Source organism: Giraffa tippelskirchi, chromosome 12 (genome assembly GCF_054371585.1).
Source record: "Giraffa tippelskirchi isolate mGirTip1 chromosome 12, T2T-mGirTip1v1.2.pri, whole genome shotgun sequence".
NCBI classification, from domain to species: domain Eukaryota; kingdom Metazoa; phylum Chordata; class Mammalia; order Artiodactyla; family Giraffidae; genus Giraffa; species Giraffa tippelskirchi.
Window position 1 is genome coordinate 137,270,631 of NC_137286.1, and position 17,089 is coordinate 137,287,719.

The following is a 17,089-nucleotide window of genomic DNA, read 5'->3' on the forward strand; positions in this document are numbered from 1 at the left end:
ACCAAATGAATGCCTAATCTTCACAAATAATTGCCTATTTTCACATATACAAAAATGAAATACCATGTGTACTACCATTTGCTACGTGATTTATTCAAAACAACAACAATAACAAAATAAACCCCTTCTGTCTGGGTATGAAGGAGACCTCAGTGTAGAAGGGGACTGGCTTTTCTCCAAGAAATTTTATTCTAATTAGATGTGGCCAGTAGTCTGTAACTAATTAATGTTTGTTTAGAGAAGAAAGAAGCACCTAGCTCAGTGCCCCAGGCCTCGCTCTGTAGGTATTCAAGCAACGTGTGCAAAATGAGTGATATGGACTTTTGAAGACCTGGGATTAAGACATAGTATTTTAAGTCAGGATGCATTGGTCAGTCTTACTTGTGTTCATTGACAGCCTGCTTCTTCTTGGTCAGGGCTATCAAAAGGGAAATTTGCAGAGAGGAGTTTTAAAGATGACAGGGGACAAGAACATGGAGAATGCAGGGGCTAATGACAGGAGTCCTAAGAGGCAAGAAAGGAAAGAACATTGAGAGTAGCTTAAAAAAACTAATGTATTTAGAAAACTATAAACGATGAGGGAGGACAGAGGAGGCTGGCAGGGGAGCTGAGAAGAGGTCCATTAACCCCCATATAGTTCCTTGGATTCATTTCCAGTCTAATTGTTTACTCTTTGTTCCTGCTTGAAATAAAAGTCCATCTCATTTCCAAGTAAGTGCATTTCCACCGCTGCCATTGGACTAGTTTCTATGTGATCAATAATAATAATAACAAGAATAATATTATCCCTACCTTTTATAATTAACATTTACTTTGTGCCTGTCATTCTGTGGCTGTTCTATGTTTATGACTCCAAGTTTTACAACTCCATAATGGAGATGTGATTACTCCATGGAAATGTGATTACATTTCCCAAATGAAGATTTGGGGGCTAAGAAAGATTAAGTTGTTTGCCTGGGGTCACAGAGTTTCCAAGTGGTAGAAGAATTTGAAGCCAGATTGATCAGACTTGAAGTCTTTTCTCTTTCTCCTTCTTTTTTTTTTTTTTTTTAAATGCCTGAAATAACTGGGAAGGAAAGCTGGGAGAGAGGCTTCTTAGATTGAAGTCTTCATTCATTCATTTGTCATTGGACAAATACTTATTAAAGGTTTACTGTGTGCTAACCCTGAGAATGGAATAACAACTAGAAAACGGTCCCTGTGTCAAGGTTCCCTTACTCTAGCAGAGAAGTGTCAAGCAGGAAGACAGTTATTTGTCCCAAAGAAATGATCACTAACAGGGCTGAGCAGAGGTTGACTCTGGAACATTCAATCCAGCCTTAAGACCCCAAGAAAGGAAGTGTTGCCTGAATAGGTTTCTAAGGGATTAACTGAGAAATTTGGGCTGGGTGGACAACACTGTTCTAGGAAGAAGAAACAATGATCCTATACACTGGTAGTTCCAGGGAGGTCGGATGGTTATGGAACCGAAGCAGAGACAGAGAAATGTCAAGAGACCAGCCTGGAGAAGTAAACAGAGGTCTGATTACTGAGAGCTTTGAAGGAACACTTATTTTAAGGAACTCTTGTTCCTCTGGGAACAAAGGGGAACCATTGTTTGGTTTTAGATAAAGCCCGAGCACTTTAGAATGATGACTCTGGCTGTATGGGAAATGGATTAGAAAGGATCCAGATGAGAGGCAGGGAGACCTGTTCCATTAAGACAGCCAAGAAATGATAACCTGATGTAAGATACTGACAGTGGCTACAATTATTGGGTGGATTTGAGAAATATCAATGAGATGAAATTAGGAGAACTTGGTGATTAATAATTTGGAAAAGTGGACTGAATTGCTATAAAAAGCAGCACCCAGGTCTCCTTAGCATGACAAAAGCTTATCTGTTTTTCATACAGAGTCCCTTGTAGGTCTAGGCGACTTTCTCAGGTAGTTGTCCTATGTACCCAGTGATCCAGTGTGTGGATCTTGGCAGCTTTCACAAATTTGGCTGCTTTGTTTTGATGATGATTGATATTTATTTGAGGGCCCATTATTGGATCCTTAAGGCTTTTGGGGCTCTGGTCTCCACCTCACTACTCCACAAATCCACTCCCGCCCAGCTGCCATCTTGGTGTAAGTGTTCCTTAAAAATGATTTAGGGGGAAGTTTAATGTAATACTGGATCATCTTCACTCCTCAGCCTTTGTGTGAACTACCCCAGACTGTGTATTCGAGTGTGGTCACAGTCTGCTCAGGAGCCTGCAGTACCCCATGCTTGAGAAATGTTTACTCGCATTTGTAAAGGGCATCGCACTGTAGAAACACTAAATGATTTAGATACTTTTTTGTTTAGATTCATTCCAAACCATAAAGAAGATTGATTAATCATACCAACATCTTCTCTACCTAAAAACCCTTATTTTCTACTTTAAAACATGATTTAGGGTTTTAGTAGGAATTAGAATTTCCTTATTTCCTTTGCATAAAGCATTTCAAGATCTGCGTCATCCAAATATATCATGCACATCTCAGTCCTATGCTTAGATACTGGTTAAGTTGAAGTCAGATGAACTTTCTGAAATCCGAGAGCACATGATCTAGAATTCTTGTCAAGGCTCTTGAGAAAAGCTGAGGATGGAAAGTGAGAATCTAAATGTGTTGATTACAAAAAGCAATCATGACAAGAACTGTGCTTCTTGCTTTTCCTCTTGTGTAAGCAGAGGAGAAAGTGGTGTGTTTCTTTCAGGGAAGATTCAGGATCCACTTTTCTCTAGCTTTGAAGTAAACGTTGGTAGAATCAGTTAAAAGTAGAAAAATGAGATTTAAAGGATTTCTCCTTTTCTAGAGGCATCTTTGCTTAACCCCCAGACTAGTATAGTACCAGCAGTTACCCAGGCTCATGCTCTGAAAGCGTTAGTCGCTCAGTCGTGTCCGACTCTTTGTGACCCCATGGACTGTAGCCCTTCAGGCTCCTCTGTCCATGGGATTTCCCAGAAAAGAATACTGGAGTGGGTTGCCATTCCCTTCTCCAGGGGGTCTTCCCGACCCAGGGATCGGACCCCGGTCTCTCGTATTGCAGGCAGATTCTTTACCATTGAGCCACCAGGGAAGCCCAGGCTCATGCTCTGCCAACCTCGAAATGTGGAGTTTATTTGCCCCCCGCCCCTAGAGATGTGTCCTGCTGTCAGAAACACAGAGCAGATCCATCCCACTCCTCCACTCGCTGGTTCTGAGACTTTGGGTAACTTACATCCTCTCCGAGCCTCAGGTAATCAGCTGAAAAAGAACCAGGGTGGTGATCCCTGCCCAGTCTGTCTCACGGGCTCAACGTGAGGCAGGGTAAAGTGGTGTGTATGAAGTGCTTTGGAAACTGGAAAGCACCCTGCGACAAGCTCTAAAGAGAAACTAATTATTTGTCAAAATTCTCTTTCTCTGACCGGGCTCTCACCCTGCTCACCTTTGTTTCTCCCTTCCTTGCTCTGTTCTCTCCATGTCCTACTCACCTCTGTTCTCTTCACAACAAGCTCACTTCCTTGCTCTTAGACCTTCACTCCGTGTGCTTCATCAACTCCCCAACTGAAAGAATACGAAAAAAATCTGTTACTACTGTTGAAAGTTCCAGCACGATGCTCTTTCCTATTTTCCCCTTCTTGTCTTCAAGTATATTATTACAGGGCTTCTCATACACTGTAGAGGCTTTATAAATATTCCTGTTCCTAAGAACCCAGAGAGTGATCTATTTCTGCATCAGCAATGATATTTACTAGTTACCTATATCACTGATCTTCAGGGCCTTTTCTCCCGGGGCAAATGCAAGCTCGTTATGGTGGTCTGTTAATCTGCTTTCTTTCCTGTACTTCCCCGTGGAGACTGATTGGAGGCTGAGGCTGCTTGGGAGGTTATGATACTGAGTCATTAGCTTTCAAATCTGACTCCTTGAAACCAAACAGAGTGTATTTTCTGCTTTTGCGACAATATTTTTCAATATCGTAGGATTCACATTCCTGCCTTTTTTTAAAATTTTCCATAAAGCTTAGCTTGGATATAGTACTGTCTATCCTATGGGGACTAACTTTTTATTTGGTCTCTTTGCTGGCGCTGTTAGAAGCCAGTAACAATCCAGGGACTTGATTAAGGTCATTTCCTGGGCTGAGACAGCTTAGGCTGTCTAGATCCTGAGCAGCTTTCAAAATGACTTTCCTTCAATCCTAGACAGCGCTTGTCTTGCCCCACTTCAAGTGCAATCAGACATTGCATATAAGAAAGTAGATGAAATAGAAATCTGTAGGAAAGTGTAAAACTAGACAGATTAGTCCACATGCATATGTTCCCTTTGGTTGTTGAGACCATTATATTCAAAGGAGACCTTAAGCAAAACTGTTAAATAGAAAAGATAATTTACAGATATGGCCATGCCTTAAATGCTGAGTACTTTTTTTTTTTCTGACTTCTATGTGTCCCCAGCAAATGTTGATTTTTTTCCCCCATAGTTTTGCTTTAAGTATGTGTGCGTGCTCAGTCGTGTCTGACTCTTTATGACCCTATGGACTGTAGCCCGCCAGGATCCTCTACCTATGTGCTTCTCCAGGCAAGAATACTGGAATGGATTGCTGTTTCCTCCTTCAGGGGATCATTCTGACGCAGGATCGGACCTGCATTTCTGGTGTCTCCTGTGTTGCAGGCAGATTCTTTACTGCTGAACCACCTGGGAAGTCTACTTTAAGTATGCCATAGACTAAATAATGTCTTAATTCACCAACAGATTTGATAATAGGTAGTGTTTTCTGAGCACTTATATCATGCCAGATACTAGCACTGAAGATAAGATTAATGAGCCAAAGCAGATGTAATCTCCATTTTACAGACCTTACAGTCATTAAGGAGTTAATTGTGCTCATGAAACTATGAAAGCAAACGGAGATCTGAGTTCTGAAGGAAAGGAATCTGGTTTTATGAACGCATTTAACCATGGCAATAACCAGATTTTTGAGGGTATGGTAATCAGAGAAGTGATCCTAGAGATGTGAAGGGTGAATAAGAATTACCCAGATGAAAGCTGTAGCTTGTGAGGAGAGAGTTCCTCCAAGAGGGGACAGCAAGTGCAAAGGCCCAGTGGTGTGCCTTTGAGATGCATATTTGAGGAACAGAAAGCAGGACACTGTGGTTAGAGCTCAGAGAACAAGGCGGCCAGTGGTTTGGGATGAGATGAGAGAGATCGATAAAGCTAGGTATCTGAGGACAGATGGACCATCCATGGGGAGGGATCATGGGAATTGTCTAAAGCACTTTAAATAGGACTATGACATAATCTGGTTTTTAATTTTAAAAGAAATGTCCATAGTGAAAGAAGTATAGGGTGTGCTCTCAGAATTAGAAAATATATTCATTTTGAGAAATTTGCAGCATATGGTTCTTTGGCTCACCACTCTTAATCATTGATCACATTATCTATCTTTGTGACTCTCTCACTCAACAGATGAACATCAAGAGAGAAGGATTTTTTATCCTTATATCTTTTTATACATTAGCACCTAACACACAGTGTCTAGAACACATTGGGGGATTATTAAATTGTTGAGTACATGAATGGATGAGGGAGAAATTTGAATGAATGAACATTAGTGTTATGAACGGGTATGGAATTGTTTGGCCAGCTCAAATAGTCCAAGATACTTTATAGCTCTCAGATTCCTTTCAGAAGTATATAAACTTCCTTGTGAATTCTCTATTATTTAGTAGGAGCCCTTGAATAGATAGGTTAGATATACAGAGTGATTGAAATCAGTGACTGGGAGCCTGGACTTGGAGCAGCTCTCATCTGATAAATGACATTCTCAAATATAAAGGCAGTAAACTGGAATAACTGGTGTTTTTCAGTAGCAAAGATGTCACTGGATCAGACTCCACAGATAGAATTTCTAGTTTAGGGAATGCAAATTCTGGCAAAAGTTGAGTAAAAGGACAGGTTGACTGAGAACTAAAGAGGTGAGACATTACTTGGAAAGGATCCACATAAGATGAACAAGGATAGGATGGGTACGTCTGAACCCTGTTGATTAAGATCAGTTTGTTGTGAAGTATTTTAAACCCACCGGAGTTGGATCCAGTCTGTTCTTAAAGGAAGAGCTGACTTTTTTCATGTGGATTTTCCTATTTTTACCCTTCTCAAATAACATAAAATAGTTAAGGAAAAAAGTAGAAAATTCTAATAGAGCTATGTTTAAAGGTAAAACTGATGGGATGCTTGAGATTTCCTGGAGCACTGTTCAGATGATGTTGGTTTGGGATTGTGAGTGGTGCCTCAGTGCCCAAGAGGTTGATCAGTGACCACTAAATAATCTTGGAATATCTCCATGCTTAAATTTCATTTCCAAATGTGCTATCCTTGCAAGGTGAAAAATGAATCTTAACAGGCACTAGTGCTTATTGGCAAGGCTGGTATCACGGAACCTTTTCAGTGATGTCAAATCCAGAACTCATGAATGGTCTCCAGTTACTGCTATTTATATGATATGAAAGTCATGTTCATGTAGAATATTAGGTGAATCAAAGCACCAAATTTCCCAACAGCATTGGCTCATTTTGCCTGTGTCAGATTTTGGTAGTTCTCCCAATATTTCTAACTTTTTCATTATTGTATTTGTTATGATTTATGATCAGTGATCTTGGATGGTACTATTGCAAAATGATTATGGCTCACTGATGGCTCAGATGATGGTTAGTGTTTTTAATCAGTAAAGTATTTTTAATTAAGATAAGCACATTGTTTTTTAGACATAGTGTTATTGCACACTTAATAGACTGTGTGTGTGCTAAGTCGCTTCAGTTGTGTCCGACTCTTTGCAACCCTATGGACTGTAGCAGGCAGGTTCCTCTGTCCATGGAAATAAACATGGCTTTTCTATGCATTGGGAAACAAACAAACAAAACGTTTGACTCACTTTATTGTGATATTTGCTTTATGCTGTGGTCTGGAACCTAACATGCCAGGTCTCTGATGTATGGCTGTATTCACATCAAACTCAGAATCCATTTTCATTGTGATTTTGAACATGACTGCAGAGTTTCTGCAGCTGGTGTGTGACATTGATATCATTAGTGTTTTTGCTAGAGTTTTCTGTATTGTAGAATTATGTTCCAAATATGACACCGGTCCTGTACTTTTCTCACTGTGAGTAGACACAGCTGAGAGTGTCTGGAGTAAGAGATCAGCCACATTACAGACAAATTACTTGGCAGAAAAAAATAATTTAACTGAACAAATCCATGCAGTCAGATGCCACTGAAGGAGAATGGTTTTCTTTGCAAAATGTTTCATTTTTATTGTTACCCCACACTTTAATATTACCCCACACTTTAATGTTACCCCAAATGATCTTTCTCTTCTTTTCTCTTTTTTTCTTCCCTCTTCAACTTCGTCTGTTTGAATGTGTATGGACCCTACAAACTTGGCTTCTTCTCTCCTGTAACAGGTAAGAAGGACAATTTGTCTGCTTATATTTTCTTCTGTGCTTCAGTTAATTTTAGTGCAAAAGATCCCTTCCATTTTCTGTATTTTAATGTGCTGAAAATATCTTCCTCCACTTGAAAGCTGATGACTCTGAGGATGCCTATAAGATGAAATCTTTTAATTATTGATGCTATACACTATCCAGTGTTATTAGGTCATATGTTGGTATTTGTACATCAAGGTGTTTTTAGTAAGAGGGATGGGTTCCTGAAAATTAGACTGGGAGTTGATTCATCATCCCCACTGACTTCTACTGTCGTGTCTGACTGAATATCCATTGGCCATGCTTACTTATGTTTTCAAAGCTGAGCTTCTTTGTTCTCTAGCTTTATCTTCATCAAGTAATGGCTACTTATAAAGATCAGAAAAAACGCGTTTGGTGAGTAAGAATGTGACCATGAAAAGTTGTGTTCATTGCATCATCTTTGATACAGTGAATAATCCCCACCATCTGTATAGTTGTTTTCCTTTTTCAAGTAGAACACACATGTAATTAAAATAATATTCTTGGTTATTTTGAATGCTTCCATATAAGTCTTACTTTTGACACATGTGAATATGTTTCACACCACTTCCTCCCAAATTTTGGAATCCTTAAAAAGCATGTTTTTCTTTACTTCTTGGGGAAATACATACAAAAAGATTTCAAGAAAATATGTGTAATGGACTATACATGTAATACAGTGTGTGTGCTCTTTGAGGGGCCTGTGGTTTATTTACTAAGGAGACACATTAACAAAGTATGTGATGCTCAGAAACATTCATGAAAAATAGTAAATTATATTACAGTAGGCATGTTAACCAAACCATTCCTTTACGTGCTTTAAGATATATCTTTATATTATCAATGTAAAGGAAATAGTGTTTCTAGCCTCTATTAGCTTTTTGTCCCCAAAGAACTGCCTTTGAAGTTATGATTTAATGTTATACTTTCAGCTTTTATCCGCATTTTGTTTTGTTTTGCAAAATGACTACTTAGAGAACAAGCTAAAGTTAGTAAATAACACTTCATATTACTCAATGACTCTTAATTCATCAAGACACACAATAAACTCACAAGATTTTGTGCCAGGAAATTTTTTTCTGAATATATAAACATATATATTATTTCTCAAATTAGTAGAAGATACAAACAAAACATTGTGTTTCTATTTTCAACTATCAACTAAGAAACATAGAATTAAATTTTATTCTTAATTATAGTAACTAGCTCGTTGCAGTTGCTGGTGAGATTTTTTTTTTAATCCCCAATATTCCTCCATGTTTTCTAAAAAACAAAATCATTCTTCAACAGCACTGCTTATGTGTGCTGTAGTATTTGCGTTGCTATCTTTAGGCAACATTGTAACTGGTAGATGACATTGATATGAATCATAAGAATGTTCTTTAAGAGTTTCCCAAGTGCCAGACACATGTCAACTTGTTTCAATTGCACCTACACGGACATATTCCTATACTTCTTATATGTTTGGAACAGATTCTGTTAATGTTTGGGAGAAAGAATACATTTATATCATGGAATATCAAATAATAATTTTCTTAAAACCGCCTCCCTCATGCAGCTCAACCAGTCGTTTTTCTCTCTTTTCACTTCTGCTCCTTTCTTCACATAAACAGAAAAACATTTCATTATGTTTTCTCATGTAGAGCAAATTAGTTCCATCCTGTTCTTCCCCTCACTCTCAGCTCTGAGCCTTCCTTTGTATGTTAAAGAAACCTAGCAATGCATTCAATAGTTTCATTTGGGGCAAATATATTAAATTTCTAGAAGTAGGTCTTTTAGTTATATAGGCAATAATTATAATCAATCGTACAATTTCATGGAATTAAAGCCTTTAAAACATATTTGGATTTAGCTGCAGCTGAGCTTAATTCAAGAGGAAAACATCCATAATTAGTTTAGACCCAGAATCTTAATTCTAGAACTGTTGCATGTTTATGGTGTACAACGGAAGAAGGGTATTTTTTCATGGTAGCATCCTAAAAAGGAAAGTAGAAACGTGTGTACACGAGTGTAAATCTCAGAGAATGAACTGAAGTCAGAATTTTCACAAGTTGTTTAACCATGAACAAATACGTTCAATGTATTTTTAAGGGTCATAAGTAAAAATGAAAGTGCAGGGCAGAATTTTCAGGGTATTAGCATGATTCAAATGAAAGCAGTCTTATAATGCTGAAAGATTTATGAAATGACTTTTAGCATTGACCAGACTACAAACTCATCTAAAATATTAATACATGTAATACAACTGAAAGCGCTGGGGATATTTAAATAACATGGTCTTTTCAAATACCAAACAATTGCATTTCATGGTCATGATGTCACTTGAGAGACATATTTTATTGGCTCTTCTGAATCATCTGGTCTATAAATAGAACTCCCCAGAATATCTACAGAGTGGTAAATTATTAAATATAGATCTCACAACATTCGCAGAGTTAGTAGGCAAGCTTGTTGATTACCCCACACTCTGTTTCTATTATTGTACTAACACAGTCAGGCTATGCTGCTTCCAGTTTTGGAGCATGTTGTGCTATTTGTTGTCTTAGCAATCAGTGTGGAGTCACATCTGGACAGCCGGGGGGGGACCACATATGCTGAGCCATACAAGGGCTCCTGTTGCTACTGTGTATTTAGGACACGAGTGTGTAACTGGTGACTGCGAGCCATCCTGAGTACTTGCCATAAGGACTTTTTTCATAATCAGGCTAGGGGACCATAAGGTATCAGTCAGTTCTTAGCGTAATTTCATTGCTTGGACCAGTTCCGAAGAAGACCCACATCAATTGGAGTGTTATGCTCTAACTAGTGAAGTTCACGGAGAAGGCAATGGCACCCCACTCCAGTACTCCTGCCTGGAAAATCCCAGGGACGGTGGAGCCTGGTGGGCTGCCGTCTATGGGGTCGCACAGAGTCGGACACGACTGAAGCGACTTAGCAGCAGCAGCAGCAGCAGCAGCAGCAGTGAAGTTCAAGGGAGAGATTTCATTTATTTGAGGGAATTATCTTATTATTTTTTGCTAACTAAACACATTTTGAAATGCTGAAACAAAAATCAAAGCAAAACCAAAACCAAAAAAGAAACCAAAGTAACTATGCTGAAACTTGTTCCCAAAGCCATATGCATAACATTTGGTATTTCTTCCCATGGTTATTGCTTCAGTACTCTGTGTGGGCTGGAGGGACTCAGGGACACGTTTCTCAATACAATTAATGAAAGAGCAGGAAACAGAGAAACACTATGTTTTCAAAGGGAGGAAGGGACCTGTCCTAGTATAGAGTTATCACTAACTGTATAATTGTAGCGTTTATGTACATAAGACACCCAAATCAGTGCAGCTATGTGGTTATGAGACTGAAAAGAATGTAGTGAAACTGGGAGTTCCCCAATGCTTGCCCTCGAATGTGACATCATTTGTAAATGGATGGTCTGCCACTCTCTGCTTGGACACTAGTACGTATGTGAGCCCATCTGGGGCTATACCTTAGCTGTCAGTGTTACTTCCTATTAGCCAACCTATGCACATATGGTCTCTTCTGGACTCATCATAAACCCTTCAGTGAGACCACGGTCATGGAGCCTGTGCTCATTTTTGTCCTTACTTTCAGATCTTTCAGTTCCAGCTACTTTTGCTGATAGATGTGTCTCAAAGACCACTTTGTTATCATTTGTTTATTGTTTCCCCACGCCCAGAGAATTAACTTATTGTACAATATGAGTCATAATTAATGTTTGTTAATAAATCCTTCCATACCACTCCCCCAACAAGTCTCCTTACCCAGGTAATCAACATAAACAAATACACATCTTACATTTCTTTAATCATGCCTCATTCTAACTTCTACCCAATAATTGGCTATCTGGTTCAACATTCACCTGAGTTACAGTCTCCCCTTGTCTTTCTTCCTTGTCTATGCCTCCTGTGGAAGTACCTGGTCCATAGTTAGTTTTGGTGCCTGGCACATAAAAATGAATTGATTCCCAAAGGTGTTCAACTGAATTGAAGAATCTCACACATTTTCTTGTCCAGCATTAGACGTCTCACCCGTCTTGATAACTGTAATGAGATACTCTTGTACCACTCTTCTGCTTTCTTGATAGTTTGTGAGTTTCTGTATAATCCATAGAGACTTGATAGTCCATTGCTATATTTAGTAAGTATCTCGTTATATCAGCCTGACTACCTGATACTGGGAAGGCCTGGCCTTGGAAATGAAGGCTACTGTCTTGTCGGGTACATTTATGTTAATCTTCACAATAGCTCAGTAGATGTTATCATCACCAGTGATTTATCTCTCTCAGGTAAAGCAGCTTAATTATGAAACTCTGATTTCCTAAGTCTATACCAAACGGACGGCTTTGGAAAAGACCCTGATGCTGGGAAAGATTGAAGGCAAAAGGAGAAGGGGGTGACAGGGATAAAATGGTTGGATGGAATCACTGACTCAATGGACATGAGTTTGAGCAAACTCCTGGAGATAGTGAAGGACAGGGAAGCATGCTGTGATACAGTCCATGGGGTCGGAAAGAGTCGGACACGACTTAGTGACTGAACAACAACAAATATCAAACAGAAAAATTAAAAGCTGGTGGAAGAATGAGTGGGAAGATCTAATCTCAACCCATATTTTGTTACTAGTACTTCAGTTCTGGCTCCCCTTATGAGAGAGTTTTCCTTAATAACTCTGGGGCTTCTACTTGGGTTGGCCAGAAATTTCATTTGGGTTTGCTGTAAGATGTTATAAACCCAGTTTTTGGCCAATCCTGTACATTTATCCTCCTCAAGGGTGTGTCTGTATTCTAGAGGATAAACCACCTGTTTTTTCTCCTCCTGTGAATCGTGCGTGGGTCAGGTTGCTTTTGGTGTTCTGCCCACTCCCACCGTGACATCCCAACTCCTGTGTCGCAGATGCTACCATTTCGTTGTTTAGTCCACATTCTCCAGGGACTTGGCTCATTTTCACTGCCTTTGCTGCTAAATCGACACATTCCCAGGCGGTGACACTCTTTCTGCAGTAACTGGGCAAAATCTCAGTTCTCTTGGCCAACTTTAGAGAGGCTAGCTTCTCATTTTATTTCAAAACTTGTTCTATCATGGAACCTCCACCAGCTGTCCAGAGGCCGGGCATAGGGCTCTTGCATGAGACTACTCAGTCTGAGGTTCATCTCCTCCCTGGTCCTGACTTGCTCTGACACTGGGGGGAATATCCTTCAACTCCTCCTTAGTAACTTGAGTATTTTGCCTTTCTGAGCATTCTGTACCTCTCTTCTTCCTTGTTGGGTCTTAGTCTTAGCATCTACAGGTCAATCCCAAGAAATCAGCACCATTTCTAACATTTCTTTTTTTAAAAAAGAAGAATGGCCTTTACTGAGATCCAATGTGTATATATGTATATATATATATGTGTGTGTGTGTGTGTGTGTGTGTGTATGTATGTGTGTGTGTATACACACACACACACATATATATATGAGTAGATAATTGAGTACTCCTCCATGACTTTTCAACACAAATTAAAATTAATCCGAGTTTTCTTATATATTGATCAGAAGTGCAGTAGCTACCCTTTGAAGGAGGCTCTCTTAAAATTTCCATGAAACCTGAGGGCTTTTCCAATTCAAATAGGGACTGAAAGTTCAGCTCAATTTCCATTATAAGAGTGGAGAGATTGAATCCTCTTCAGCTTGCTAATGCTATTGCTCTCTGCTGCCAAGTTGGGTGGCTGTTGACAAAACTGTGCTCCCTGCTCTGACAGATGCTGCTAATTCACATCTCTACACTGGCCAAGGGCACTCTGCCAGTGTTGACTTTTGAGCGAGGACAACTTTAATTTCTCAGAGCCAGGCTCAACAAGGTTGCCCTTTACTTGGCTTCCCAAGGTCATGGTTCTTGCTATTCAGTTACTTTCATCCCTTTTCAGAACTAGAACCAGTTATTTTCTTACTGCCCCTGGAGACCTGTACCTGGAAGTTGGGCAGCTTTTCTCTTTTTGTTCTTAAAACACAAAAGGTCTGTCTATACCCATTTTCCAGTCTGTTCATTATTCTGAGGGAGGTTACCTACAGGACTGTGTGTCCCTCTATTCACTCTTCTCAAGGTTTTCCTCAAGGAATTCAAAATTATTTTTTGATACCTTTCTTGATAGAATACATATATAAGAATCACAGTAGAGCACTTTGCTACATACATACCTAATAATGATCATCATTTAAGTTTTAGAATGTTTTACAGGGTTTTCCATTATTAATTTAATGACTCATTATTTTATTCTTCACAACCATTCTCAAAATCAATGTTATGGTGTTTCTTTGTGATGTTATGTGGCACAGTATGGAGTAATTTTTCTCTCTGGGCCTATAGTTTAAGTAAAATTCTCACCCTCTTGACTTTTATATATCATGGGGAAAAAGTTAGCATGCCAGCATATGAACTGAACCACATTGTTTCCTCAGTAGCAAAATATGAAATGCATCCTGGATTTGCTTTGTCAAAACCTCTGACAAAAGGCTGAGTTTTCTCTTGGTTGTTGTTGCTTATTTTTTCTTATGGTCACGTCTTTTAAACTCCAAATGCCATGTGCTAGAAATGACAGAGTAGTAGAATGATAAAAAGAGACAGGTATTCAAAATTAGGGCTTCCCTGATAGCTCAGTTGGTTAAGAATCCACCTACAATGCAGGAGACTCCTGTTCGATTCCTGGGTTGGGAAAATCCATGGGAGAAGGGAAAGGCTACCCACTCAAGTATTCCAGCATGGAGAATTCCATGGACTGTATAGTCCATGGGGTCTCAAAGAGACTGAGTGACTTTCACTTTCACTTTCATACAAAATTATGAGATAAATAGCATGATTTGTTGAAATGTCAATATCTCACATATTTAACATAAGGACTAAATATTATTATAAATTTTGCGTAGTAATTGATTACTTAGGAACTCATGGTCTTAGGGAGTTTCTTAAAAGTTGTTAGTTCAAACTCAGGACTCAAGTATAATATCCTTAATCTCTGTTCAAGTCTTTCTACCATGCTGGTAAGTTTTAGTCTGTGATGTGTCAGAACAACCTCTGGAGCTTATTATGATAAGAGATGCCAGGAATTGCCACATATTTAGTAAATTACTATCTCTGAAGGTGGGGTCTAGGAATTAGTCCTTTTATCAAACTCAGTTGGAATTTTTGCAGTATCAAATTTCAGATCAACAAAACACATACACACCCACTAAGAAAGGGAACGGAAGAAGAGAAAGTGTGCTTTTGAGCACAAATACTGGAGGAACCCATTAGTGTGGGGTTTTAACAAAGGGGTAATGACATGACTGATTTCTATATTGTTACTGGTCCTGCGAGTAACCTACGCTTCCTGTGACTAGTATTGTCCAGATACCTTGCTTTGAGCCCTCTCTTCAATGCATGCTAAAGAATGTAGCAATATGAAGAATAATTAGGAATATTTTTGCTGTAAAAACAAATAGAGTTTGACTGCTTACAGTGATGGGCCCAGTTATTTTACTCTCAACTCAGTTCAGTTGCTCAGTCATGTCTGACGCCTTGCAACCCCATGGACTGCAACACGCCAGGCCTCCTGTCTTGTAAAGGCATCACTCCATTCTCTGCCTCATTGTCTCATGGCTGTCTTTCCTTCTTGTGTCTCTGTGCCCACGTGGCATTTTCCTCTTATGGCACCAGTCCTGTTGGATTAGTGATAAAGCTGATTCAGTTCAGTTCAGTTCAGTTCAGTTCAGCTGTTCAGTCATGTCCAACTCTTTGCAACCCCATGAACCACAGCATACCAGGCCTCCCAGTCCATCACCAACTCCCGAAGTTTACATAAGCTCATGTCCATTGAGTCGGTGATGCCATCCCACCATCTCATCCCCTGTTGTCCCCTTCTCCTCCTGCCTTCAATCTTTACCAGCATCAGAGTCTTTTCAAATGAGTCAGTTCTTCGCATTAGGTGGCCAAAGTATTAGAGGTTCAGCTTCAGCATCAGTCCTTCCAATGAATATTCAGGACTGATTTCCTTTAGGATGGACTGGTTGGATCTTCTTGCAGTCCAAGGGACTCTCAAGAGTCTTCTCCAACACCACAGTTCAAAAGCATCAATTCTTTGGCGCTCAGCTTTCTTTATAGTCCAACTCTCACATCCATACATGACTACTGGAAAAACCATAGCCTTGCTTAGATGGACCTTTGTTGGCGAAGTAATGTCTCTGCTTTTTAATATGTTGTCTAGGTTTGTCATAACTTTTCTTCCAAGGAGCAAGCTTCTTTTAATTTTATATATATATATATATATATATATATATATATATATATAATATCATTCGAAGTGAATATCATTCCATATCGAATATCATTCCAGCCAAGGGCAGGGGAGGCATTGTTGATGTGAACTCATAGGGTCACACATTGTTAGTTGTGTACATTGTGGTAAAGATATGAATTTTTAGTAATTTTGAATATCTCCCTTTATATATTTCTAATACTAGATTAGTAGAAAATATACATGCAGAGCAAAGCATACTTTTATTTAAAAAAAAAAAACTCATTAAAGTTTGGACTTCTCATATACCTGCTATTCTCATGAACCATCAGTGGTTCGTCTCACCCCTTCAGCATGAGGCTGGACACAGCGTCCATGTGAGCTGGCTGGTCCGGTTCAAGACATCGTTGGCTTAAACTCCCATGTTAAGAGGGTGAGAATAAAGGACAATGAGTTCCAAGGAGATGTTCCCAAGAAAGTTGCAAAGACAGGTGCCAGCACTGGGCTCCAACCTCATTTCACCAAAAATCCATTTTATCCTATTCCTAGATGTAATACCCCAGATTCCAGCAGCCCCATTTTATCCCTGGATAATTCATTTCATCTTGACTATAGGCAGATTTCATTCTTCCTGGGAATGGAGTTGAAGACTGTGAGGAGAGAACCTTTGAAATTCCTAGATATCACCCTGAAGCTTTGGGAGCTTCTGTCCAAAGAGGCTGCCATCAACTCCTTCCCCTTTGAATACTTATGCTGCTTTACCCTCAGGAAGTGGGGGGCAGGTCTGTACTCCCTCTTCTTGAAAAGGCCAGCCTTCTGACTGACTTTGACCAGTAGAATACAGCAGATGTGACATTCTGGGTCTTTTTCTTCTTGAAAGCTAGCTGTCAGGTAAGAGATCTGATTACTTGAGACCATGATGCTCAAGTGAGTCTCATGGAAAAGCCATGGAGGGAAGAGATCTGCCTACTCCCACAGCCTTTTCCAACTTTGCTAACCTTCCTGGGTGAGATAACAGACACGTGAATAAAAAGCCAGCAAGAACTCAACTGGGTTGTGCATTTCCTGTTCCATGTGGTGTCTTCTGGTGTTGAATGTGTCAATAGACTTTGCCTATTCTGGATGTTCCATACAAATGGAATCATACATCATATAGTCCTGTGTGTCTGGATTCTTTCACTTAGCATCTGTGTTGTAGATTTTCAGGGCCCACCCACGTTTTAGCATATATCAGTACTTCATTTCTTTTATTGTCAAACCCATGGACAGAGGAGCCTTGTGGGTACAGTCCATGGGGTTGCAAAGAGTAAGACAAGACTTTGCAACTAAACAGCA

At 39.5% G+C, this 17,089-nt stretch overlaps 1 protein-coding gene and 1 long non-coding RNA gene across 2 annotated transcripts in view; both read left to right on the forward strand.

Moving 5' to 3' along the window:
- The window catches only part of LOC145529742 (uncharacterized), a 42,210-nt gene extending 31,637 nt beyond the window's left edge, over positions 1-10,573 (forward strand). The window contains exon 2 of the long non-coding RNA XR_014071324.1: positions 7,451-10,573. This is a non-coding gene — a long non-coding RNA (uncharacterized LOC145529742). The remainder of the gene's footprint in view (positions 1-7,450) is intronic.
- Positions 1-17,089, forward strand: part of HS6ST3 (heparan sulfate 6-O-sulfotransferase 3) — a 694,649-nt gene that overhangs the window by 377,571 nt on the left and 299,989 nt on the right. The gene's annotated exons all lie outside the window — the stretch shown is intronic.